The 15225-nt window shown below is 39.9% G+C and overlaps 1 protein-coding gene across 4 annotated transcripts in view; it reads left to right on the top strand.

Moving 5' to 3' along the window:
• The window catches only part of LOC139747166 (probable G-protein coupled receptor No18), a 156980-nt gene that overhangs the window by 139518 nt on the left and 2237 nt on the right, over positions 1-15225 (top strand). Inside the window, exon 2 of one of the 4 annotated variants that reach the window (XM_071659126.1) lies at positions 807-1007. The gene's annotated coding sequence lies outside the window, so the exon portion shown is untranslated. Of the gene's footprint in view, positions 1-802; positions 1008-15225 lie in introns of all 4 variants that reach the window. The other 3 variants (XM_071659125.1, XM_071659127.1, XM_071659124.1) reach the window with 3 other exon arrangements.

The raw sequence follows: 15225 nt of genomic DNA, 5'->3' as shown, positions 1-15225 counted from the left end.
ACATTGAACAAACCTTCAAAATACTCACTCTCTCTCCTTCTCACTTCACCACTACTTGTTATTACCTCCCCATATATATATATATATATATATATATATATATATATATATATATATATATATATATATATATATATATATATATATTATCCCTGGGGATAGGGGATTAAGAATACTTCCCACGCATTCCCTGCGTGTCGTAGAAGGCGACTAAAAGGGGAGGGAGCGGGGGGCTGGAAATCCTCCCCTCTCGTTTTTTTTTTTTTTTTTTCCAAAAGAAGGAACAGAGGGGGCCAGGTGAGGATATTCCAAAAAAGGCCCAGTCCTCTGTTCCTAACGCTACCTCGCTAACGCGGGAAATGGCGAATAGTTTAAAAGAAAGAAAAGAATATTATATATATATATATATATATATATATATATATATATATATATATATATATATATATATATATATATATATATATATATATATTCACCATTTTCCCGAGTTAGCGAGGTAGCGTTATGAGCAGAGGACTGAGCATTAGAGAGAATATCCTCACAGGAAGTAGAAATATATCTCAAGCCATCTTCATGACAACTCCAGTTTTCCAGATGTCTTGTGAAATAGACGAAGACTTGGCGTTTCCGTCTTCGTGGTCGATATGTGTATATTCGGGTTTAATCTCCACGGTAGCAGTGCAGTTATATCAATATATTTGCTAACAAGTAGTACGCCACCAGTCACGTATACCTATGATAAGAAAAGATTGGTTAAATCAAAAGATGGATACATGTTACCGTTTTCTTTTTTCCTCAGGCAGACCGTGATGGTGTAGGCGTCTTAGAGGACCACTTGTGCTGCTGCTGCTGCCGCTGGTCACTCCTGCTGGTCGGTTGAGGGACAGCTGCTGCTCCTGCTCACTGCTGCTGGTCGGCTGAGGAACAGCTGCTGCCGCTGGTCGCTACTGCTGGTCGGGTGAGGTACTTCTGCTGCTGGAGATCTCTACGACTCAAACTTTACGGTATCAGACTTTGGCCTCTCTCTCTCTCTCTCTCTCTCTCTCTCTCTCTCTCTCTCTCTCTCTCTCTCTCTCTCTCTCTCTCTCTCTCTCTCTCTCTCTCTCTCTCTCTCTCTCTCTCTCTCTCTCTCTCTCTCTCTCTCTCAGGAAACCCGTCACAACCATCGGGCGGGACCATAGATCATTAAGTGTAGTGATGCGAGTGTGTCTATGTTGGGACAGCGCGAGGCAACTTATGAATAATTTTACGCTATTTCCATCATGGTAGTTCCATCATGGGCATAAAAGGGTCTTGAGATACTTAAAGTTGGTGTTTCCAATGTTGTCGGGGTGGGTGATGTCCAGAGTGGAAACGCGAAAGTGTAACTCGTACATGTCTAGGGAATGTGATTTTCAGGTTAGTGCATATCGATGTAGTTGCCTTTAAGATTGAGTAAGGTGGGTACTGACTGATTGCTTGTCCAAGTGTTTGGATGTGGTTATGTTTTGACAGCTTTATGTTGGTTGGGAGCGGCGAGATCTGTTGAGTGCAGGTTGCTGAAGTGTTAGGCGGGTCTGGGCTTTATATCTTTATATGGGGATTGTAGATTGGTTAAGGGGTACCATTTGTGTAGGAACTGGGGACGATAAGCAATAGGCTATGGAACCCACAATGGAGAAATTATTACTTAATAACTCACTCATGTTCGTATGTATATATATATTTTTTTTTTTCCAAAATAAGAAACAGAGAACGAGGCCAGGTGAGGATATTCCCTCAGAGGCCCAGTCCTCTGTTATTAACGCTACCTTGCTAACGCGGGAAATGGCGAATAGAATGAAAGAAAGATATATATAAATGGATCACGAGAGGCCCTTTGTGTAAATTACTGCAGTGGACCATATGCCAGCTGGGTTGTGCAAACGTTATTTCGGAACTTTAGTTTTTTCGCACCAAATTCTGACGAAACTGGACTACTGGGTTTTGAGTTAACTTACGTACACTGAATCGTTAATGGAAAGACAGAAGGAGAGATTACAAAACTTGGCTCTACCTACATGATCCTTAATGGTATCACACCAATAGAACTGGAGTTATTGCGAGGAAGTGAAATCACCTATGAATGAGGAAGTGACCATGAAATTAGACTTTTTAATCTCATCAAATCACTGAGAATCTGTTGACTGATGATCATATCCTACCTTGATGGACGTGTATACTTTCTGGCAATCTCCCCCAAAAATCGACTCAAAATGCAGAAATGTCCTTGATCTTTGATTTCCTGAAGCCATAAGTCAATAGAGATCTTTTCTGACTTTTTAACCATATTTTCACGTAAATCTTTCACGATATCAAACCCAGCGTTCTACGGTGATCCCGTGTTAACGAAATCGTAGACGGACGACGGGAGAAACGGGCTACGAGGTGACCTAGACACGAAAACACTTCGTTGTGTGAGGCCTTCAGGATGGGTGGTGATTTAACGCTGACATATGAGGGAGCACCAGGAACCGCCACTCTGCCTGTCTCAGAGAGAGAGAGAGAGAGAGAGAGAGAGAGAGAGAGAGAGAGAGAGAGAGAGAGAGAGAGAGAGAGAGAGAGAGCTCCAGGATCTCAATTATCCTAATGGAAGAAGTACCATTGATAATCCCTTTAATCATGACTTTCGCTCAGAGGACAGAAGTTCCTGCCGGGCAGGGGAAAGGGGGCTCAGCCAGTATTTACCCACCCGTCTATCATCCAGCAATTCTCTCATGTAAACACACACCAGCTGCGTATCGTCGGAAGGGACGCCAGCCTGGGTTACGTGACTGTGTGTAAAAGGAAGTTGCAGAATCACTTTCTTGAATATCTGGTACAATATACAGTATAACCACAGACGTGAGAGAACACTCAGACGTTTAAGACGTTCAGCTGTAAAGATGGTTCAATACATATATATATATATATATATATATATATATATATATATATATATATATATATATATATATATATATATATATATATATATATATATATATATATATATATATATATATATATATATATATATATATATATATATATATATATATATATATATATATATATATATATATATATATATATATATATATATATATATATATATATATATATATATATATATATATATATATATATATATATATATACATATATATATATATATGTATATATATATATATATATATATATATATATATATATATATATAAATATATATATATATATATGTATATATATATATATATATATATATATATATATATATATATATATATATATATATATATATATATATATATATATATATATATATATATATATATATATATATATATATATATATATATATATGTGGGAGTGCTCATCCTCCTCGAAGGCTCAGATTGGGGTGTCTGAATGTGTGTGGAGGTAAACAAGATGAGAAAAAGGGAAAGATAGATAGTATGTTTGAAGAAAGGAAGCTAGATGTTTGGCTCTGAGTGAAACAAAGCTTAAGGGTAAAGGGGAAGAGTGGTTTGCAAATGTCTTGGGAGTAAAGTCAAGGGTTCGTGAGAGAACAAGAGCAAAGTAAGGAGTAGCACTACTCCTTAAGCAGGAGATGTGGGAGTATGTGATAATGTGTGAAAAATAAACTCTAGATTGATATGGGTAAAACTGAAAGTGGATGTAGAGAGATGGGTGATTATTGATGCCTGCACACCTGGTTATGAGAAGAAAGATCATGAGAGGCAAGCGTTAAAGGAGCACTTAAGTGAGAGTTTTTGCATCTTTGATGAATAAGACCGGGTTATAGTGATGGGTGACTTGAATGCAAAAGTGATCAATGTGGCAGATGAGGGTGTAATTGGTGTGCATGGGGTGTTCAGTGTTCTAAATGGAAATGGTGAAGAGCTTGTTGATTTGTGTGCTGAAAATGGACTGGTGATTTGGAATACCTGGTTTAAAAAGAGAGATATACATAAGTATATGTATGTAAGTAGGAGAGATGGCCAGAAAGCGCCATTGGACTACAAGTTAATTGATAGGCGCGTGAAAGAGAGATTTTGGCTGTTAATGTTCTGAGAAGAGCAATTGGAGAGATGTTTGATTATTATCTTGTGGAGGCGAAGGTGAAGATTTGTACAGGTTCTCAGAAAAGAAGAGAGAGTGTTGGGGTGAAGAGAGTGTTGAGAGTAAGTGAGCTTGGAAAGGAGACTTGTGTGAGGAAGTACCAGGAGAGATTGAGTGCAGAATGGAAAAAAGTGAGAGCAAATGATGTGAGGGGTGTGGGGGAGGATTGGGAGGTATTTAGGGAAGTAGTGATGGCTTGCGCAAAAGATCCCTGTGGCATGAGCAAGGTGGGAGGTGGGAAGATTAGAAAGGTTAGTGAGTGGTCGGATGAAGAGGTAAGATTATTAGTAAAAGCTAGAAGAGAAGTGTTTGGACGATTTTTGCAGGGAAGTAGTGCGAATGATTGGGAGATGTATAAAAGAAAGAGGCAGAAGATCAAGTTAAAGGTGCAGGAGGTGAAAAACAGGGCAAATAAGAGTTGTGGTGAGAGAGTACCATTAAATTTCAGGGAAAATAAAAGGATGTTTTGGAAGGAGGTAAATAAAGTGCGTAAGGCAAGAGAACAAGTGGGAACATCGGTGAAGGAGGCTAATGGGGAGGTAATAACAAGTAGTGGTAAAGTGAGGAGATGGAGTGAGTATTTTGAAGGTTTTTGAATGTGTGTGATGAGAGAGTGGCAGATGTAGGGTGTTTTGGTCGAGGTGGTGTGCAAAGTGAGAGGGTTAGGGAAAATGATTTGGTAAACAGGGAAGAGGTAGTAAAAGCTTTGCGGAAAATGAAAGCCGGCAAGGTGGCGGGCTTGGATGTTATTACAATGAAATTTATTAAGAAGGGGGTGACTGTGTTGTTGACTGGATGTTAAGGATATTCACTGCATGTATAGTTCATGGTGAAGTGCCTGAGAATTGGCAGAATTCATGCATAGTGGTATTGTACAAAGGCAGAGAGGATAAAAGTGAGTGTTCAAATTACAGAGGCATGAGTTTGTTGAGTATTCCTGGGAAATTATATGGGAGGGTATTGATTGAGAGGGTAAAGGCATGTACAGAGCATCAGATTGGAGAAGAGCAGCGTGGTTTCAGAAGTGGTAGTTTTTGCATTGAAGAATGTATGTGAGAAATACTTAGAAAAAGAGATGGATTTCTATGTAGCATTTATGGTTCTGGAGAAGGTATATGATAGAGTTGATAGAGTTGCTCTGTGGAAGTTATCATACGGTGTGAGAGGCAAGTTGCTTGAAGCAGTGAAACTTTGTTATCGAGGATGTAAGGCATGTATACGAGTAGGAAGAGAGGAAAGTGACTGGATCCCAGTGAATGTCGGTTTGCGGCAGGGGTGCGTGATGTCTCGATGGTTGTTTAATTTGTTTATGGATGGGGTTGTTAGAGAGGTGAATACAAGAGTTTTTGAGAGAGGGGCAAGTATGCAGTCTGTTGTGGACGAGAGGGCTTAGGAAGTGAGTTAGTTAATGTTTAGTGATGATACAGCACTGGTGGCTGATTCGGGTGAGGAACTACAGAAGTTGGTGAGAGTTATTAGATTCAGTAGGGTTGAGGGACAAGATAATTGGGAGGTGAGTTTAAATGGAAAAAAACTGGAGGAAGTTAAGTATTTTAGATATCTGGGAGTGGATTTAGCGGCGGATGGAGCCATGGAAGCGGAAGTGAGTCACAGGTTGGAAGAGGGTGCGAAGGTACTGGGAGCGTTGAAGAATGTGTGGAAGGTGAGAACGTTATCTCGGAGAGGAAAAATGGGTGTTTTTGAAGGAATAGTGGTTCCAACAATGTTTTATGGGTGCGAGGCTGGGGCTATAGATAGGGTTGTGCGGAGGAGGGTAGATGTGTTGGAAATGAAATGTTTGAGAACAATATGTGGTGTGAGGTGGTTTGATCTAGTATGTGTGCGAAGTGAGAGGGTAAGGGAGAATGGTTTGATCTAGTAAGGAAGAAAGGGCAAGAGAGATGTGTTGTACTAAAAAGAGTGTGGTTGAGAGAGCAGAAGAGGGTGCGTTGATATTGTTCGGCCACATGGAGAGAATGAGTGAGGAAAGATTGACAAAGAGGATATAGTTGTCAGAAGTAGAGGGAACGAGGAGAAATGGGAGACCAAGTTGGAGGAGGAAGGATGGAGTGAAAAATATTTTGAGAGATCGGGTGAGGGACGTGCAAGGAACAGAGTGCTGCTCTGAAAACACTTGCCTCTCATGATCTTTCTTTTCATGCCCATGTACATAGGCACCAATAATCATCCATCTCTCTCCATCCACTTTCAGTTTTACCCATATCAATCTAGAGTCTACTTTCTTACACTCTATCACTCTATCACATGCTCGCAACCATATAACAATGTTGAAATTATTATTCCTTCAAACATACAATTTTTTTTTCTCCGGGATAACGTTCTCTCTTTCCGCACATTCTTCATCGCTATCAGACCCTTCGCCTTCTCCCCACCCTGTGACTCACCTCCGCTTTCATGGTTCCATCCTCTGGCAAATACACTCACAGATAACTAAAACACTTCACTTCCTCCAATTTTTCTCCGTTCAAACTTACATCCCAATTAACTTGTCCCTTGGCACTCGGGTTTTATTACACGACGAGATGGCTAAGGTTACAAGTGTATCCCTCAAAAGATTTCGTGTAACAGTTGATAACATATATGAGAATTCTTCCCTATTGGCAACCAGTCAGGTATGCATGATTTAGTTGTACCATTACGAAGGGAGGATCGCCGACATATCACCTCTTCTCGATTCATTCGGCTCCATCAGCTACCCATCCGCGCTCGGTGCATTTGGCTTGCTGACGTGACCAGGAGAATAACTGTGGCATGAAGAGGACCACGTCCACATGTAGTATTGGCAGGAGAGATAATGTAAACAAGCGCTGCTGCGGGAGTCACTTTGACATCTCATCGTTGCGTCGTGAGACGTGAGTGTCGAGATCAAAGACTGATCAAGGGATGTTAGGACTCGGCGCCTTTCGACGAGGGGATAAAAAAAAAAAGAAGAGAAGTGAGTTCCTAATGAAGTCCTCTGCTGAACGGGTTGAAATCGTGACATGCGCTCCCTTGCAAGCGCTTCCTGTATGACGCAGCGGTTCAGCTGAACAAACACTGGCGGGGAGCGTTTCTGTATGCGCAGGCAGGAAGAGATACATGGCTATACGAAGCTTTGAGGGGGATGCGTTACAAAAATGATTAGTGCCTTAAGTATATGTACATCCACATGTACTTACACTTCGGAAATGTATGCAGATAGAGACAAAGAGAAATAGGCTTACGCCTATGTGCGTTAATAGAAAAACGTGTGTGCATATATATATATATATATATATATATATATATATATATATATATATATATATATATATATATATATATATTATTATACTTTATTATACTTTGTCGCTGTCTCCCGCGTTTGCAAGGTAGCGCAAGGAAACAGACGAAAGAAATGGCCCAACCTACCCACATACACATGTATATACATACGTCCACACACGCAAATATACATACCTACACAGCTTTCCATGGTTTACCCCAGACGCTTCACATGCCTTGATTCAATCCACTGACAGCACGTCAACCCCGGTATACCACATCGCTCCAATTCACTCTATTCCTTGCCCTCCTTTCACCCTCCTGCATGTTCAGGCCCCGATCACACAAAATCTTTTTCACTCCATCTTTCCACCTCCAATTTGGTCTCCCTCTTCTCCTCGTTCCCTCCACCTCCGACACATATATCCTCAATCTTTCCTCACTCATTCTCTCCATGTGCCCAAACCATTTCAAATATATATATATATATATATATATATATATATATATATATATATATATATATATATATATATATATATATATTTGAAATGATCACAATTTTGCACGTGATCAAGATATTGCTATGAGTCCACGGGGAAAATGAAACATGATAAGTTCCCAAGTGCACTTTCGTGCATTGTATCATCAGCGAACAACAACGGACTTACTTCCCAAGCCCTCTCATCCACAACAGACAGCATACTTGCCTCTATCTCCAAAACTCTTGCATTCACCTCCATAACATCCCCATCCATAAACAAATTAAACAACCATGGAGACATCAGGCACCCCTGCCGCAAATCGACATTCACTGAGAACCAATCACTTTCCTCTCTTCCTACTCGTACACATGCCTTACATCTTCGATAAAAACGTTTTACTGCTTCCAGCAACATGCCTCCCACACCATATACTCTTAATACTTTCCACAGAGCATCTCTATCAACTCTATCATATGCAGTCTCCAGATCCATAGATGCTACATACAAATCCATTTGTTTTTCTAAGTATTTCTCACATACATTCTTCAAAGCAAACACCTGATCCACACATCATCTACCACCTCTGAAACCACACTGCTCTTCCCCAATCTGATGTTCTGTACATGCCTTCACCCTCTCAATCAATACACTCCCATATAATATCCCAGGAATATATATATATATATATATATATATATATATATATATATATATATATATATATATATATATATATATATATATATATATATATATATATATATATATATACATATATATATATACAATGTGTAGTGCTACTCCTTACTTAGCTCTTGTCCTTTCACCAACGCCTGATTGTACTCCCAAGTCTTTCCCAAACCACTCTTCCCTTTTACCCTTGAGCTTCGTTTCACTCACAGCCAGAACTTCAGGTTTCTTTCCTCAAACATACTACCTATCTCGCCTTTCTTCTTATCTTGCTTATATCCACAAACATTTAGACGCCCTAGTCTGAGCCTTTGAGGAGAATGGGCACTCCCCGCTTTACTCCTTTCTAGAAATTTAAATACAAGTAAAAGGGGGAATGGAGGTTCAGATTGATGTGGGTAAAACTGAAAGTGGATGGAGAGAGATGGGTGATTATTGGTACCTATGAACCTTGGCATGAGAAGAAAGATCATGAGAGGCAAGTGTTTTCGAAGCAGCTGAGTCAGTGTGATAACAGGTACTGATGAAGTGAGGAGTGAGTATTTTGAAGGTCTGTTGAATGTGTTTGATAGAGTGGCAGATATAGGGTGTTTGGTTGAGGTGGTGTGCGAAGCGAGAGAGTGAGGGAGAAAGGTTTGGTAAAGAGAGAATATATAGTGAAAGCTTTGCCGAAGATGAAATCCGGCAAGGCGGCGGGTTTGGATGGCATGAAAGTGGAATCTATCAAAAAAGAGGGTGACTGCGTTGTTGATTGATTGTTAAGGATATTAAACAAATGTATGGACCATGGAGAAATACCTGAGGTTTGGCGGAATACATTCATAGTGCCATTGCACAAAGGCAAAGGGGATAAAGGTCAGTGTTCAAACTACAGAGGCATAAGTTTGTTGAGTATTCCTGGGTAATCATATGGGAAAATAATGATTGAGAGGGTGAAGGCATGCACAGAGCATGGGATTGGGGAAGAGCAGTGTGGTTTCAGAAGTGGAAGAGGATGTGTGGATCAGGTGTTGGCTTTGAAGAATATATGTGAGAAATACTTAGAAAAGCAAATGGATTTGTATGTATCATTTATGGATCTGGAGAAGGCATATGATGGGGTTGATAGAGACGCTTTGAAGAAGGTTTTAAGAGCATATGCTGTGGAAGGTCAGGTGCTAGAAACAGCGAAAAGTAGTTACAAAGGATGTAAGGCATATGTTCGAGTAGGATGAGAGGAGAGTGATTGGTTCCCCACGAATGTCAGTTTGCGGCAGGGGTGTGTGTTGTCCCCATGGTTGTTTGATTTGTTTATGGATGTGTTGATTAGGGAGGTAAATGCAAGAGTTTTGGAGAGACGTGCGAGTATGCAGTCTGTTGAGGATGAGAGGGCCTGTGAAGTGAGTCAGTTGTTGTTGTTCGCCGAAGTTACAGCTCTAGTGGATGATTCCTGTGAGAAACTGCAGAAGTTGGTGATTGAGTTTGGAAAAAGTGTGTGAAAGGAGAAAGTTGAGAGTAAATGCGAATACGAGCAATGTTATTAGGTTCAGTAGGGTTGAAGGACAAGTTAATTACCATGTAAGTTTGAATGGAGAAAATTTGGGGAAGTGAAGTGTTTTAGATATCTGTTGGCTTCCTTTCTTCCTCATGTACGTCATCCTCCCCTTCTGTCCGTCTTGTCCCAAACCAACGACAAGGTTACTAATTTCATCGTATGGCTGGGTTATATATAACTCCTCTCTGAACCCCGTCATATACACGATTTTCAACATGGATTTCCGCAGAGCATTTGCAAGGATCCTTAAGATGTTCCAACACCGCGCGTTGTAAGTGAACCAAGAGATTGAATCTCCTCTTCCGTGCGAAACATGTTAGCCTTGTCTTTCTTACCTTGGACTTTCCAGAGTGCACTTGCTTCGAGCATAGTGTTCAATTAGTGTCACGCTGTCAACAAGTGATGGAACCATACTTCACCTCAACTATACAATGAATAGTTCTGATTCAGGAAGCTGTCAAGGACAGAATCGGCCCGACCCTTGTTCCATTCGCGTTTCCATGGTTCATCAGTGCCGTCATCCGGATATGTATTAGTAAATTCACTTCTTTTTTCTCACTATTAACTACTCAGTGAATGACAAAACCCTATGAACATATATAACTCTTATTCACATTACCATAACTTCTCTTACAACTCCTAAATCAGTACACGATCGAGTTTCTACTGAATACACCACAATGGCGTACATTATATATATATATTATATATATTATATATATATATATATATATATATATATATATATATATATATATATATATATATTATATATATATATATATATATATATTATATATATATATATTGAAATGATCACAATTTTGCACGTGATCAAGATATTCCTATGAGTCCACGGGGAAAATGAAACATGATAAGTTCCCAAGTGCACTTACGTGCATTGTATCATCAGCGAACACCAACGGACTCACTTCCCAAGCCCTCTCATCCACAACAGACAGCATACTTGCTTCTCTCTCCAAAACTCTTGCATTCACCTCCATAACAACCCCATCCATAAACAAATTAATCAACCATGGAGACATCACACACCCCTGCCGCAAACCGACATTTACTGAGAACCAATCACTTTCCTCTCTTCCTACTCGTACACATGCCTTACATCTTCGATAAAAACGTTTTACTGCTTCCAGCAACTTGCCTCCCACACCATATACTCTTGATACTTTCCACAGAGCATCTCTATCAACTCTATCATATGCCTTCTCCAGATCCATAGATGCTACATACAAATCCATTTGTTTTTCTATGTATTTCTCACATACATTCTTCAAAGCAAACACCTGATCCACACATCATCTACCACCTCTGAAACCACACTGCTCTTCCCCAATCTGATGTTCTGTACATGCCTTCACCCTCTCAATCAATACACTCCCATATAATATCCCAGGAATATATATATATATATATATATATATATATATATATATAAATATATATATATAAATATATATATATATATATATATATATATATATATATATATATATATATATATATATATATATATATATATATATATATATATATATATATATATATATATATATATATATACATATATATATATATATATATATATACAATGTGTAGTGCTACTCCTTACTTAGCTCTTGTCCTTTCACCAACGCCTGATTGTACTCCCAAGTCTTTCCCAAACCACTCTTCCCTTTTACCCTTGAGCTTCGTTTCACTCAGAGCCAGAAATTCAGGTTTCTTTCCTCAAACATACTACCTATATCGCCTTTCTTCTTATCTTGCTTATATCCACAAACATTTAGACGCCCTAGTCTGAGCCTTTGAGGAGAATGGGCACTCCCCGCTTTACTCCTTTCTAGAAATTTAAATACAAGTAAAAGGGGGAATGGAGGTTCAGATTGATGTGGGTAAAACTGAAAGTGGATGGAGAGAGATGGGTGATTATTGGTACCTATGCACCTTGGCATGAGAAGAAAGATCATGAGAGGCCAGTGTTTTCGAAGTAGCTGAGTCAGTGTGATAACAGGTACTGATGAAGTGAGGAGTGAGTATTTTGAAGGTCTGTTGAATGTGTTTGATAGAGTGGCAGATATAGGGTGTTTGGTTGAGGTGGTGTGCGAAGCGAGAGAGTGAGGGAGAAAGGTTTGGTAAAGAGAGAATATATAGTGAAAGCTTTGCCGAAGATGAAATCCGGCAAGGCGGCGGGTTTGGATGGCATGAAAGTGGAATCTATCAAAAAAGAGGGTGACTGCGTTGTTGATTGATTGTTAAGGATATTAAACAAATGTATGGACCATGGAGAAATACCTGAGGTTTGGCGGAATACATTCATAGTGCCATTGCACAAAGGCAAAGGGGATAAAGGTCAGTGTTCAAACTACAGAGGCATAAGTTTGTTGAGTATTCCTGGGTAATCATATGGGAAAATAATGATTGAGAGGGTGAAGGCATGCACAGAGCATGGGATTGGGGAAGAGCAGTGTGGTTTCAGAAGTGGAAGAGGATGTGTGGATCAGGTGTTGGCTTTGAAGAATATATGTGAGAAATACTTAGAAAAGCAAATGGATTTGTATGTATCATTTATGGATCTGGAGAAGGCATATGATGGGGTTGATAGAGACGCTTTGAAGAAGGTTTTAAGAGCATATGCTGTGGAAGGTCAGGTGCTAGAAACAGCGAAAAGTAGTTACAAAGGATGTAAGGCATATGTTCGAGTAGGATGAGAGGAGAGTGATTGGTTCCCCACGAATGTCAGTTTGCGGCAGGGGTGTGTGTTGTCCCCATGGTTGTTTGATTTGTTTATGGATGTGTTGATTAGGGAGGTAAATGCAAGAGTTTTGGAGAGACGGGCGAGTATGCAGTCTGTTGAGGATGAGAGGGCCTGTGAAGTGAGTCAGTTGTTGTTGTTCGCCGAAGTTACAGCTCTAGTGGATGATTCCTGTGAGAAACTGCAGAAGTTGGTGATTGAGTTTGGAAAAAGTGTGTGAAAGGAGAAAGTTGAGAGTAAATGCGAATACGAGCAATGTTATTAGGTTCAGTAGGGTTGAAGGACAAGTTAATTACCATGTAAGTTTGAATGGAGAAAATTTGGGGAAGTGAAGTGTTTTAGATATCTGGGAGTGAACTTAGCAGCGGATGGAACCATGGAAGCGGAAGTGAGTCACAAGGTGTGTGAGGGGGTGAAGGGTCTGAAAGCAATGAAGAATATGTGGAAGGAGAGAACGTTATCTCGGAGAGGATAAAATGGGTATGTTTGAAGGTATAGTAGTTCCAACAATGTTAAATGATTGTGAGGCATGGGCTATAGATAGGACTGTACGGAAGAGGATGGACGTTTTGGAAATTAAATAATGAGGAGAATATATGGTGTGAGTGGTCTGATCGAGTAAGCAACGGAAGGGTGGGCTGTGTGGAAATAAAGTGAGTGTGGTTGGGAGACCAGAAGAGGGTGTGTTGGAATGGTTTGGACATATGGAGAGAATGAGTGAAGAAATATTGACATAGAGGATATATGTGTCAGAGGTGGATGAAACATGGAGAAGCGAAAGACCAAATTGCAGGTGGAAAGATGGAGTGAAAAAGATTTTAAGCGATTGGGCCGGAATATACAGGAGGGTGAAAGGCGTTCAAGGAATAGAGTGAATTGGAACGATGTGGTATACCGGGGTCGAGGTTCTGTCAATGGACTGAATCAGGGCATGTGAAGCGTCTGGGGTAAACCAGTAAACCATGGATAGGTATGTGGTGCCTGGATGTGGATAGGGAGCTGTGGTTTCGATGCATTGCAAATGTCGGCTAGAAACTGAATGTGAACGAATTTGGCCTTTTTGTCTGTTTCCTGCCTCTACCTCGCTGAAGTGGGTGGAAGCAACAGGAGTGGATGAAGAGAAGCAAGTATGAATATGTATATGTGTATATATGTATATTTCTCTGTGTATGTATGTATATGTATGCATGTCTTGATATGTATAGCTATGTATATTTTGATATGTATAGGTGTGTATATATGTGTGTATATGAGTGGATGAGCCATTCTTCGTCTGTTTGTTGGCGCTACCTCGCTGACGCAGGAAACAGGGATGACTTATAATAGAACAAAATGAAAATATATAATGTGTATGTATGTAACGTTGTTGTGAAATTAGTCACAAACATTATTGGGAACTTTGTCTATCATACTGTTCTCCTCGAGCAAATGAAAAATCCTCGTATGACATCATGTGACCCAATTTCATCACTGGGGTCATCGGTCAAGATTCAAGAGAGTAGACAGTTTTGACCTTTGTAACACAAGGTTCATTGCTACTGGGACTGTCATCTACCATTATCCTTTCTTGATCTCCAAGGAACCAACTCCATTAATCTGGATTACTTTTCCTCCTCCATTCCCACCCGTGGATTGGCATGGACAGGTAGCATCTAATATTACCCTACAACCATCTGTGTCTGTCATATAAGCCACTGATTTTGAGCCTCCGAGTTGCGATTGGTAATTGGAAACTTCCACCAAGCTCATTTCCGGCTTATTTTTCTTCTGCAAGGATTCTGTAGTCCTTTATCTCAACTACTGTGACTCCTGCACTTTCGGCTTGTCGCTCGTGGGATAACGCCAAGGCCTGTCTCGAAAAGCTGCTTAAACCACGGGATCTACGGCCGAACCTTCTGAACCTTAAAGCACAGCAACAAGAGCCCATTAACTTAGGATTTAGCAACGTCTCCTCACTTCTACAGATGCTCCATGAGACCCAGTATTCACGTAACTTTCCCACGGAATCAGTACTTCACCCTCTGCACCTACACCCGCGCCATGGCAGCCCTGCCAACGCCATATCACCTTACGTTACCTTCTTACCTAACTCTGCATAACTTGCATCACCTTCTGCAAATATCCATTAATTGTTACTCGTCTTTCTATAACTCTCCCTCAATCGTCACCAATACAAAAGAAGTTAGACACTTAATCGAACACGTGTATTAATATGCATTCATCTAATGAATGGTTAAATGAAGCTGAAAAAGTCCTATGTAAGGGATCCTGAGGTTATATGATTACTCAAAAATATCTGTTTGTGTGTATGCTTGTTTAATTTCTGTGTAGTAGACATTTTTCATAACGCGATACAC

Source organism: Panulirus ornatus, chromosome 67, assembly GCF_036320965.1.
Source record: "Panulirus ornatus isolate Po-2019 chromosome 67, ASM3632096v1, whole genome shotgun sequence".
Classification (NCBI taxonomy): Eukaryota; Metazoa; Arthropoda; class Malacostraca; order Decapoda; family Palinuridae; genus Panulirus; species Panulirus ornatus.
Note: the sequence above shows the minus strand (reverse complement) of the source record. Positions and strands in the feature narration are given on the sequence as shown.